Below are 12743 nucleotides of genomic sequence, written 5' to 3' on the forward strand. Positions count from 1 at the left end.
GGGGGTGTGGACCTGATGAGGGAGTCGCGGAGGGAGTGGTCTTTCTGGAACGCTGATAGGGGAGGGGAGGGAAATATATCCTTAGTGGTGGGGTCTGTTTGGAGGCCTTCTTGACCTGCAATCTTCTTCCCGACCTCTCTGCCCCCACCCTCTCTCCGGCCTATCACCCTCACCTTAACCTCCTTCCACCTATCGCATTCCCAACGCCCCTCCCCCAAGTCCCTCCTCCCTACCTTTTATCTTAGCCTGTTTGGCACACATTCCTCATTCTGAAGAAGGGCTTTTGCCCGAAATGTCGATTCTCCTGCTCCTTGAATGCTGCCTGACCTGCTGTGCTTTTCCAACAACACGTTTTTCAGCTCTGAAAAACAACCTTCCACCATCACCCTCTCTCACCTACCATCAAGATAATTTGGCATCCTGTAAGTGTATTAACAATGTGGCATGCACTTTCATAAAGTCTCTCTCATGTCAAATACTGCCAGCCTTGGTTGTGGTGGACATATGGCCCATGCCCATGTAGTATGCCCTGAGACATCGGGTGTCTCAGGGCACCCTGCGTCTAACATGGAGGTCATTGAGCTGAATCTGCCAGGTGCTCTCTCTGGTTTCCTTGTCAGGTTTTCATGACTCTCATGTGCTTGGTGAATTTAGTCACATGGGGCACTACATATTAATGAGGTGAGTGATGTCATTCGCAAGGCATTTTAACTTGTATTATCCTCGTCAGCTGGCACCTCATCGCTGTCCAATGAGAATCTCACCATACTAAGTGCCCTGGTCTAACATGGAGGTCATTGAGCTGAATCTGCCAGGTGCTCTCTCTGGTTTCCTTGTCAGGTTTTCATGACTCTCATGTGCTTGGTGAATTTAGTCACATGGGGCACTACATATTAATGAGGTGAGTGATGTCATTCGCAAGGCATTTTAACTTGTATTATCCTCGTCAGCTGGCACCTCATCGCTGTCCAATAAGAATCTCATCATACTAAGTGAAAAGCTTAAAAGATGGAACAGGATGATCTCAATGTCAAGACTAGTTTCACTGCACATATTGCCCAATTCTGCCACACATCTCACCATAGCCCGTATTGCATAGACCTCTATAAGATTTTGCCCAACAAAAATGCAGGACAACCCTAACAAACAAATTGTTGGTGACGCTGAGTTAAGAACAGTCCCACACAATAATTCTGCATTCCAAAAAGCATTGTGGGCTGAAAATTTTCAGTTGGGCAACATGGTGGTTAGCACCACTGCCACAGCACCAGGAACCCAGGTTCAATTACATATTCGGACGACTGTTTGTGTGGAGTTTGCGCATTCTCCCCGCGTCTGCGTGGGTTTCCTCCAGGTGCTCTGGTTCCTTCCCACAATCCAAAGTTGTGCAGGTTAGGTGGATTGGCCATGGGAAATACCAGGATAGGGAGCTGGGTAGGATGCTTTTCGGAGGATCAGTGCAGACTTGATGTGGTGAATGGCTTCTTTCCGCACTGTAGGGATTCTATGAAGTCTTGGCTTTTTAAATTAATCGACATTTCTAAAGCATTCGGTATTGCCAAATTACTGTACTTGGTACTTTAAAGGGGAAGTGTGCATTTACATACATCATTCGTACAATATCGTGTTCCTGTTCTCCACAGCATTCTAGTTATCTGGTGAAATTCTCAGAGAAAGACTGTAAGAAATGAAACCTAAACATATTTTAAAACAGCTCAGCTGAAATATCCTATATTTGACAAAACGCTTAGCATCGTGAATTACACGTGGGGATGAAGGAGTGAAACAGTGTCCCTTTAAGTGAAACTTGAAAAGAAAGAAATTTTATGCAGTTAGCCTCACACTGACGCACACAGCTCACACTGATGCTCAGTAAGTGATGCAAAAAAAAATGAAGGAGAGTGGGGCACGATTGGGAAAGTAGGCACAAATTACACCTGAAATTTTTTTTTTGGATAGGTTACGGTGTAAATTTCTGCTCTTCAAATAATTTAAAAAATGGCTGAGACAAAAAAATGAAGCAGTGCAAACAGCATTACAATGTAACATCATTATTTACATTTTTCTTTGTGTTAAAACATATCAATTGAAGTATTTAAGAGAAGACATTTGGTGTTGTTAGCTAATCGAGCTGGAAATGAAATGCGTACAAAAAGATAAGAACAGTAAAGAAGATTTTCTGAACCATCAGCTAAGTAGGTCAATTTTGCATCATGGAAAATAACTTTTTAAACATTGAACCACTCACTAGTTTTGTTGGTAAAAACTCAGTAATTTAAAAGTAAGTTAAACATTTTAAATATATAAGAATATTTAAGACGTGTATGCTAGTGTTGATTTGGAAATTGGCCTTAATTCAGCACAATTACAGAAACGCATCTTATTCATTGTGTCAGCTTGGGGACTGACCAGTTGGGAGAATGCACTCGGTACTGAGTGTCCTATTTTAACCCCATGTTGAAGACTGTGGAAACCCAGTCTACACTTGATGTAACTTGAGTTCAAAATCTAACAATCTTCTGCAATGGTTTTTAAAACTCATTAATGGGAGTTGGGCATCGCTGGCTGGGTCAGCATTTATTACCCATCCCTATATACCTTGTGAAGAAAGTGGTGAGCTGCCTTCTTGACCTGTTGATGTTGTAGGTAGCTGCATCACTGTCTCTATGTCTGTCTGCTCCTATCTGGAGGAGTTTAGCTTTAAAACAAAGATCCTCATCGCCAGGTGAAGCCTCCACTGTGTTAAGCTTTGAAAGAGGTCTATCCTGCCTTTAGGGGCTGCTGTGGTTCTGAGTAGCACTGTTCTACTTTCAACACTCAGGCTCATCCAGTACAGTCTGACCTAATGTGATAGCCTGGCCATATTGTATTTCACACACACTGATTTGACAAATCAACATTCCTGATGAAGGGCTTATGCTCGAAACGCCGACTCTCCTGCTCCTCAGATGCTGCCTGACCCACTGTTCTTTTGCAACGCCTTACTTTTTGTTTCTGATCCCCAGCATCTGCAGTCCTCACTTTCTTCACACAGCTATCTGTGTCAACAGAAAGCTGCAAATCATGCCTGCCACTTGCTTCCACTGTGAACTGTGGCATTAATCCCATCTGCTTTGAAAATAAAGGTCACTGAACTTATGTAAAACTTCTGCACCCTTCGCAAAGTCATTAAAACGCACAACATTTCAGAACCCTGGTTAATTAAAAGCCTCATATCCTGTTGGTCACTGATCTGTTAGACAGCCTCATATCCTGTTGGTCACTGATCTGTTAGACCTGTTGCAGGACCTGCAGCTTGTAAAATTGCTGAGCATCAGAGAGCAGTACCGTACCATTTTACCAAGCCCCCTCCCCGTCCACTCCTGCCAGTAAAATTCAGCTCATTATTTTTGGTTCTTTTTCCACAAGTGTCCCTTGTTGTATTCTTATACAGATTCCTAAAACCTGACTGACCATTTCAGTTACTGACCTGATCCCTCTGCTGATGCTCACTTCTAGATTTTTGAAAGTGATGATCATCCAGTAGAAATTAAACCATGGAAAACATCAGCTCTCGGGCTTCAGAGATGTCACATGTGTTAGTTGTCATCACTGTTATCACACTTTGAATAGAGAAAGGAAAGACAAGTCATTTTAGTAAATGACTCATTTCCAATGCTGCGAGAATTAGCTTTCAGACGACGCATTATTATTTCAAACTGTGATCTGTATTACTGCTGTATGGAAGCCAAAGGCATACTTTCTTTGTTATCTATACCAGTTGTTTATGTCAAAATGTTATCTATTATCTGCATCAGTCAGGCACAATGTTTAGCCTCAGATTAATCCGTCAGTAGCTCTGAGTCAGCAGGTTATGTGACAACAGTTATTGCTCTGAAATGTACATGCTCAATCATTACCTCTCGTGCTCTTCTAATGTCCTTAACCCCAGGAACATCACCCCCTCTCACTCCCACTTCACTCCTTCAAGTCTAACAGACAAAGATCTGAATATAATCTTCTGCACTAGTTTCATTGTCTATCTCCAGAGCTGACTGAACCACATTGTATAGAACTGTGCTTCTGCTTAAACCCGTTGTTCCAAGATTATCATGGAGAATAAAGCTAACTCTTGGCTTTTATTCTCCACAATCAACACTTCATTTGATTCTTTCTTTTCTGCTCTTTCCAACTTCTTACACTAAAATCAAGAGCGATCATTCAGCTTCTTGTGTTGCTTTTCACCAAACCACAGACCACTCAAACTTCGCTTCCCAGCACCATAAGACCATAAGATAAAGGGATAGAACAGGCCATTTGGCCCAACCAGTCTGCTCTGCCATTTGATCATAGCTGATCCACATCTCAACCCCATTCTCCTGCCTTCTCCCCGTAACCTTTAATCCCGTTACTGATCAAGAACCTATCTCTGTCTTAAGTACTCTCAATGAATCAACCTCCCCAGCTTTCTGAGACAATGAGTTACACAGATTAACCACCCTCTCCCTAAAGAAATTCCTCCTCATCTCAGTTCTAAAGGGTCATCCCTTCACTCTGAGGCTGTGCCCTCAGGTCCTAGCTTCACCTACGAGTTATGGAAATATCTTCTCCACGTCCACTCTATCCAGATGTCTAAGTATTCTGTTAGTTTCAATTAGATCTCCCCTCATTTTTCTCAACTCCATCAAGTCCAGACCTCAACAATATAGTCCTCAATCACTCCTCATATGACCAGCCCTTTATCTCCTGGATTATTCCTTTAATCCTCCTCTGGATACCCTCCAAGGCCAATACATTTTCCTTAGAAACAGGGCTAAAATTGCTCATAATACTCCAAATGTGGTCTGACCAGAGCCATATACAGCTTCAGCAGTATATTTCTGCCCTTGTATTCTAGCCCTTTGAAAACTAATGCTAATGAACTGGAGTTGTCAATGTTTCTCCGACCTGAGATCCTGTCTCCTTCTTTTCAAAACCACCATTATCACTCTCCTCAAAAAGTCAACCCGACTGTTGAATTATTTGTCATTGTTAACTACAGCTCCATTTCCCACCAGCCCACTTTCACAGCCCATGTCTTTAAAAGTGTTGTTAGCACCCAAACCCCATCTTTCCTGCAACAGCGTTATTTCATCAGGGTCTACCACAGCCCTGAAACAGCCGACAAATAACAACAACTTGTCTGTCTTCACCTCTTCACTTGTCAGTGAAGATTGGGGACAATATTTCATCCTCACTAACACTCAACACTGGAGCCCCTGAGGGGTGCGTTCTCAGCCCCCTACTGTACTCACTGTATACCCATGACTGCGTCGCCAAATACCAGACTAATGACATTTACAAGTTCACTGATGACACCACCATAGTCATTCGAATCTCAGATGGCGACGAGACAAACTACAGATGGGAGGTGGAAGACCTGGAAAAATGGTGTACTGAGAACAACCTAGCTCTCAATGCCAGCAAAACCAAGGAAATCATTATTGACTTTCGGCTGGATGCCCCCCTACACATTAATAGCACAGAGGTGGAACGAGTAGAGAGTGGCAGTGGCCATTCACAACAAGCTTTCTTTGTTCTTCATGTGGATGCACTGGTTACAAAGGCCCCACAACGTCTCTTCTTCCTCAGGTAGCTGAGGAAATTTGGCATGACGGCGAATACCCTTGCCAACCTTTTATAGGTGCACCATCGAGAGCATTCTGTCTGGATGTATCAGTACCTGCTATGACAACTGTACCATTCAAGATCGGAGACGGTTACAGAGAGTGGTGAACTTGACCCAGACATTCACAAAGGCCAACCCCCCCATCTATAGAATCCATCTACCAACCCCACTGTCAAGGAAAGACCGCCAGCATTCTTAAAGATCCATCCCACCCTGGAAATGTTTTTCTACAACCTCTACCATCGGGGAGAAGGTACAGAAGCCTGAACACACGCTCCAGCCAGTTTCACAACAGTTTCTACCGTACTGTTGTTAGAATACTGAATGGACTCACAAACTCTTAACATTCGCCTGTACCTGTGTTTTGCTTTTGCCACTGTTTACCTATTATTTCCTACTATGCTACTTAACTATGTGATCTGCCTGTATTGCTCGCAAGACAATTCAATTCAATAATGTTTTAGTATATAAATCATCTCTATGTGCCTAACAGGGACATTTTTTTAAACAATATTTAACACTGAGACACATAAGGAGGTGTTAAAAGGAATTACCAAAACATCTATCAAAGAGGTAGGTTCTAAGGAGCATCCTCAAGTTGGAAAGAGAAGTTGAAATGCAGAAAGGATTAAGGAGGGAATTTCACAGTTTAGGGAATTAGCACTGAAAGACATGTCTAGCGATAGAGGAGCATTTAAAAGGGGTGATGTGCTTGAGACCAGAATGGACAAGTGCAGGGATTATAGAAAGGATTTGCAAGGCTGGAGGAGACTTCGGGGATAGGACAGGCATGGCAAGAAAAGTATCAGAGTTTCCGATGAGCTCACGTTTATGCAGGGTGTGAGGCTGGCCAGGAGAGCATTGAAATCAGAATGTGTATGGCAACAAATGCATGGATCAGGCTTTCAGATGTGGGTGAATCAAAGTAGAATGGTCCAGCAATGTTACAGAGGCCTTAGAACCATATATGTGATGAGAAACTCACCTTGTCATTAAATAATATACTCAGATTGAGAACTGTCTTGGTTCACCAAGTAGTTAGGGAAAGTGAAATAGTCAAAGACTCAGTGATGGAATTTGTTGCAGGTACCAAAGGTCATGCCTTTGCTCTTCCCAATGTTTCATTTGAGAAATTTTGCTCATTGCTGTTTAGCAATGTGACAAATCTGTCAGTGGAAAGATCCGGGAGGCGGGGGAGTAGATGGTGGTGAGTTAGCCATGCATGTGATCCTCATACTGTATTGTTGGATGATGTTGTAAAGTGCAACAGTGAAGCTGGGGAATAGGAAGGGAAATCAAGGATAAATCCTTGGGCATGCCCTGAGGTAACAATGTCAGATTGAGAAGCAGACCCATTGCAGACAATTCTCTGGCTATGATTGGACAGAGGACAGGACAGATATTAGTGTGGCCAGGCCAGCGAAAGGCTGCAGACAGGTTGAGGAGGATGTGGGAAATTAGTTTACCACAGGCCACAGATTCATACAATAATTGGAGGAATTCAAACTGGGAGTTCCAGGAAGATGGATCTAGGAGACCACAACACATTCAAAGTTGAAAAGGAAAGAGAAGTTAGAGAATCCTGAATCAAAGGTCTCTGCATCATAAAGACCACTTTCATCAAATTCTGTAACATGAGGATGAATGTTTTCATATACCAGGAAATCCCATCACTGGGACAGAAAGCAGACGGTGCAGTTTAATGGGCAGCATATTGCAGGCTGTGGCCAATTTAGGGGCTACTGTCAAGGGGGCCACCCAATTAAGAGCAGAATCTGCCCCAAGACCTGTCAGCCCAATGAGGGGCTGTCAGCAGTACTCCACTAACTGGTCATTACAGAAGCTGCAGCTCCAGACAGAGGGCACCAAAGAGGGTCCTACCAGAGGGAGAGAACTATGATTGGAGAAGGTGAATTTAGACTGGTCAGCCATGGCATTTGGGGATTGGGTTGGTGGGTGGAAAAAAAGGAGTACCATTGCCATCAAGGGTCCCTCTATGAGCCTTGGAGGGCCCATGAAAAGGGCCTCTCCTCTTCCTTTAGTGGGAAGCCTTTGAGGTTTACCTGGAGTCTCCCTTTGTGGCGGTGGACCCTTCCACCACAGAGCAAGAAGTGATCCTTTTTTGAACACTGAAGTAGTACATTTGTCGTCTCACAGCCTTGCCAGGTTTGGGAAAATTGAGCGCAGTGTCTCATTTGCTGCTGAATTTCTCATCCATGTAGTTTTACACTTGCAGGTAGAACCATTTCTGTACTTGCGAAGCTCTGTTAGATATCAGCTCATCCAAACCCCAGGTGCCTACATTCTACCTCTTATCAGGTCTTTTTCACTGTTCAGTCCTGCTCTCAGTAATCTATATTGGTTTCTGAACACCTTCTGTTTCAAATTTTCAATCTGGTCTTTAAGTCCTTCAAGGCCTCGCTTTTATCCATCTATTTAAACAAGAGACTTCAATTCCAAATGATTAAGGGCATGCACAATAAGATTTCAAGTTTTAAGCCTTTTCAATGTGACAAAAATCAACCTTAACTACACGGTCAGCAACAAATCAGTTTGGTCACTTTGTCTGATAATTTTTCTTCGGCTCAGATCCGCTATACTGCAATAGGATTATTCCCAAATGGGAGACTGGAGCAAACTTTCTCACAGCTTTCAACTTAATTGCTATTTCCTCACAAGATATCACATAACCTTTTATATGGCGTGAGCTTAGTGCCTGGAGTGTCCCTCATGTGCAGATCTTGGTTACAAGTGGATCATTCCATCACTACTGCATGTTAGGAGCTGGCTTCACTAGGATATAGTCTAATATCGAATAAGGGCTCATGAGGCAAAATGATAGTGTCCCACTTCTGACAGGGAGGGCTGGGTTCAAGTTTCACATGTTCCAAAATTATACAATAACATCTCCGAAACAGTTGAATAGGAAGTATCAGGCAGTAATTTATCTCCATGCAAAAGTATCTCAGATGACTTCTATGTGCCAACATAAGTAATGTTTATGATGTAACTTGCAGTCCGATTGAGTTATTATCTGGAACTGTAATCAGCAATACCCAAAGACCATATGTAAAAATCCCGAATACAATCGGAAGTGACAATAGTTCAGTTGAATAAATGGAACTGTGGAGCAATGAGGGAGGAGCTGGCCAAAGTTCAATGGTGCAATACCTTAGCAGGGATGACAGTGGAGGAACAATGGCAGATATTTCTGGGTATAATGCAGGAGATGCAGGATCAGTTCATTCCAAAAAGGAAGAAAGATCCTATGAGGAGGCAGGGGTGGCCGTGACTGACGAGGGATGTTAAGAAACATATAAAGTCAAAAGAGAAAATGTATAACATAGCAAAGATGAGTGGGAAAACGGAGGACTGGGAAGCTTTTAAAGAACAACAGAGGATTACTAAGAAGGAAATACGCAGAGAAAAAATGAGGTATGAAGGTAAACTGGCCAAAAATATAAAGGAGGATAATAAAAGCTTTTTTAGGTATGTGAAAGGGAAAAAAATGGTTAAGACTAAAATTGGGCCCTTGAAGACAGAAACAGGGGAATATATTACGGGGAACAAGAAATGGCAGAAGAGTTGAATTGGTACTTCAGATCTGTGTTGACTGGGGAAGACACAAGCAATCTCCCAGAGGTAACAGTGGCTGAAGGACCTGAACTGAAGGGAATTTATATTTGCCAGGAATTGGTGTTGGAGAGACTGTTAGGTCTGAAGGCTGATAAGTCCCCAGGGCCTGATGGTCTACATCCCAGGGTACTGAAGGAAGTGGCTCTAGAAATCGTGGATGAGTTGGTGATTATTTTCCAGAGTTCGATAAATTCAGGATCAGTTCTTGCGGATTGGAGGGTGGCTAATGTTGTACCACTTTTTAAAAAAGGATCGAGAGAGAAAGCAGGAAATTATAGACCAGTTAGTCTGACCTCAGTGGTGGGAAAGATGCTGGAGTCAATTATAAAGGATGGAATTACGACACATCTGGATAGCAGTAACAGGATAGGTCAGAGTCAGCATGGATTTATGAAGGGGAAATTATGCTTGACTAATCTTCTGGAATTTTTTGAGGATGTAATTCTGAAGATGGACAAGGGAGCTCCAATGTATGTAGTGTACCTGGACTTTCAGAAAGCCTTTGTTAGGAGGTTAGTGAGCAAAATTAGGGTGCATGGTATTGGGGGCAAAGTACTGACTTGGCTTGAAAATTGGTTGGCTGACAGGAAACAAAGAGTAATGATAAACGGCTCCCTTTCGGAATGGCAGGCAGTGACCAGTGGAGTAGCGCAGGGATCAGTGCTGGGACTGCAGCTTTTTACAATATATATTAATGATATTTATAGAAGATGGTATTAATAGTAACATTAGCAAATTTGCTGATGATACAAAGCTGGGTGGCAGGGTGAAATGTGAGGAGGATGTTAGGAGATTACAGGGTGACCTGGACAGGTAAGGTGATTGGACAGATGCATGGCAGATGCAGTTTAATGTGGATAAATGTATGGTTATCCACTTTGGTGGCAAGAAAGGAAGGCAGACTACTACTTAAATGGAGTCAAATTAGGTAAAGAGACAGTACAAAGAGATCTGGGTGTTCTTGTACACCAGTCAATGAAGGTCAGACAGCATCCAGGGAACAGGAGAATCGACGTTTCGGGCATAAGCCCTTCTTCAGGGCTTATGCCTGAAATGTCGATTCTCCTGTTCCCTGGATGCTGTCTGACCTGCTGCGCTGTTCCAGCAACACATTTTCAGCTCTGATCTCCAGCATCTGCAGACTTCACTTTCTCCACCAGTCAATGAAGGCAAGCATGCAGCTACAGTATAGTGAAGAAAGCTAATAGCATGCTGGCCTTCATAACAAGAAGTATTGAGTATAGAAGCAAAGAGGTTCTTCTGCAGCTGTACAGGGCTCTGGTGAGACCGCACCTGGAATATTGTGCGCAGTTCTGATCTCCAAATTTGAGGAAAGACATTCTGGCTATTGAGGGAGTGCAGCGTAGGTTCACGAGGTCAATTCCTGGAATGGCGGGACTATCTTATGTTGAAAGAATGGAGCGACTGGGCTTGTATACCCTTGATTTTAGAAGACTGAGAGGAGATCTGATTGAGACGTATAAGATTATTAAAGGATTGGACACTCTGGAGGCAGGAAACATGTTTCCGCTGATGGGTGAGTCCCAAACCAGAGGATACAGCCTAAAAATAAGGGGTAGGCCATTTAGGACAGAGATGAGAAGAAACTTCTTCACCTAGAGAGTGGTGGGTGTGTAGAATGCTTTGCCCCAGAAGGTAGTGGAGGCCCAGTCTCTGGATTTATTTAAGAAAGAGTTGGATAGAACTCTCAAGGATAGTGGAATCAAGGTTATGGAGATAAGGCAGGAACAGGATACTGATTGAGGATGATCAGCCATGATCATAATGAATGGTGGTGCAGGCTCGAAGGGCAGAATGGCCTACTCCTGCACCAATTGTCTATTGTCTACAACTTGCATAATTGTGAAACAAAACCAAAATACAGAAAAATGCTTGAAGTCTGGAACAAAAAAAATAGACATGTAGAAATGCGCAGGTCGAGCAACATTTGTGCAGGGGAGAAACTATATTAATGTTTCAGATTGGCTGCCTTTGTTAGAACTGGAAGAGGTTCTTAGTTATTCACTTCAAATCATACTAGTCTGCTGACCCTAAGTCAAGTAAGGCCTTTTCAGGACCCTAAAGATTGGAAAGAAGCCATTCAGCCCATTGTGTCTACACCCATCCTCCAAAGAGCATCCCACCCAGATCTAGTTCCCCTCATCCTATCACTGTAACCCCACATTTCCCGTAGCTAACCCACCTAACCTGCACATGTTTGGACTGTAGGTGGCAACTGCAGCAGCTGAAGGAAACCCACACAGACACAGAAAGAACGTGCAAATGTCACACAGTTACCCAAGGCTGGAATTGAACCCACATCCCTGACACTTTGCCTCCCCTTTAGTGCTCATTAATTGACTGCTTAAGTGCCTCAATTAGAGTATGGCAGTCTTGGGCCTTTCTGCTCAGAACCTAATTCCTGTGATTGTGGGAAGGCAGCAGAGTCCTCGCTAATGTCAACCAGTTTGATTAATGTCCCTTTCTATCCCCTTCCCTGCCACTTTTCAGGAGGGGATCATTCTGCCCAAGGAATAAGTAATAGTTTCATTTACTTTTCATGTTTTTCTATCAGTCCCTTCTTTACAAACTCCCCCTCCTCCCACAGAAGAAATAGGGAAGTGTTTAGGATATTTTTGATTCAGTAGAGTGGAGTTGCTTAGTCAGTTAATGAAATCTGATTCATAAAGACCACTTTCCCCTATTTTAATAGCATTTAGTTTCATTGTTTGCTTGTGTGAATTAATTTGCTGACCACGATCGAAAGATTAGAATGAAGAAGAAAGAACAGCACAGCCCAGGAGCAGGTGCTTGGCTCACCAATACTGCACCAACACATGATGCCTTTCTAAACTAAAAATGTTTTGCCTCTATGTTGTACATAGCCTCAATTCCCCGGCTATTCATATATTTCTCAAGATGTGTTTTAAATGTTGCTACTGTATTGGCCTCCTCTGGTAGGGCATATTAGGCACTTACCACCCTTTGTGTAACAAACTTGCCTCCGACATTTCTTTTAAACGTACACCCTCTTACATTAAACCTATGCCCCCTGGGTGGCACGGTGGCGCAGTGGTTAGCACTACTGCCTCGCAGCATCAGAGACCCGGGTTCAATTCCTGCCTTGGGCAACTGTCTGTGTGGAGTTTGCGTGGAGGTTTCCTTCGGGTGTTCTGGTTTCCTCCCACAATCCAAAGATGTGCAAGCCATGCTAAATTGCCTATAGTGTTAGGTGCATTAGTCAGAGGGCGATGTAGGGTAGGGGAATGGATCTGGGTGGGTTACTCTTCAGAGGATCAGTGTGGACTTGCTTGGCCAAAGGGCCTGTTTTCATGCTGTAGGGAATCTAATCCTGGGAAAAAGACTCTGACTAACCATTCTCTCCATGTCTCTTATAATTTTATAAACTTCTATCAGGCTGCCCATCATCCTTGAGGTTCAAGAGAAAATAAACCAAGTT

At 43.2% G+C, this 12743-nt stretch overlaps 1 protein-coding gene across 2 annotated transcripts in view; it reads right to left on the reverse strand.

The window, feature by feature from the left end:
• LOC122564808 (probable G-protein coupled receptor 82) overlaps positions 1–12743 on the reverse strand; it is an 86525-nt gene that overhangs the window by 47556 nt on the left and 26226 nt on the right. The window contains exon 1 of one of the 2 annotated variants that reach the window (XM_043720077.1): positions 3470–3721. The exons of the other annotated variant lie outside the window; for it this stretch is intronic. The gene's annotated coding sequence lies outside the window, so the exon portion shown is untranslated. Of the gene's footprint in view, positions 1–3469; positions 3722–12743 lie in introns of those variants that run through there. 2 annotated transcript variants of the gene reach the window in all.

This window comes from Chiloscyllium plagiosum, chromosome 30 (assembly GCF_004010195.1).
Source record: "Chiloscyllium plagiosum isolate BGI_BamShark_2017 chromosome 30, ASM401019v2, whole genome shotgun sequence".
Classification (NCBI taxonomy): domain Eukaryota; kingdom Metazoa; phylum Chordata; class Chondrichthyes; order Orectolobiformes; family Hemiscylliidae; genus Chiloscyllium; species Chiloscyllium plagiosum.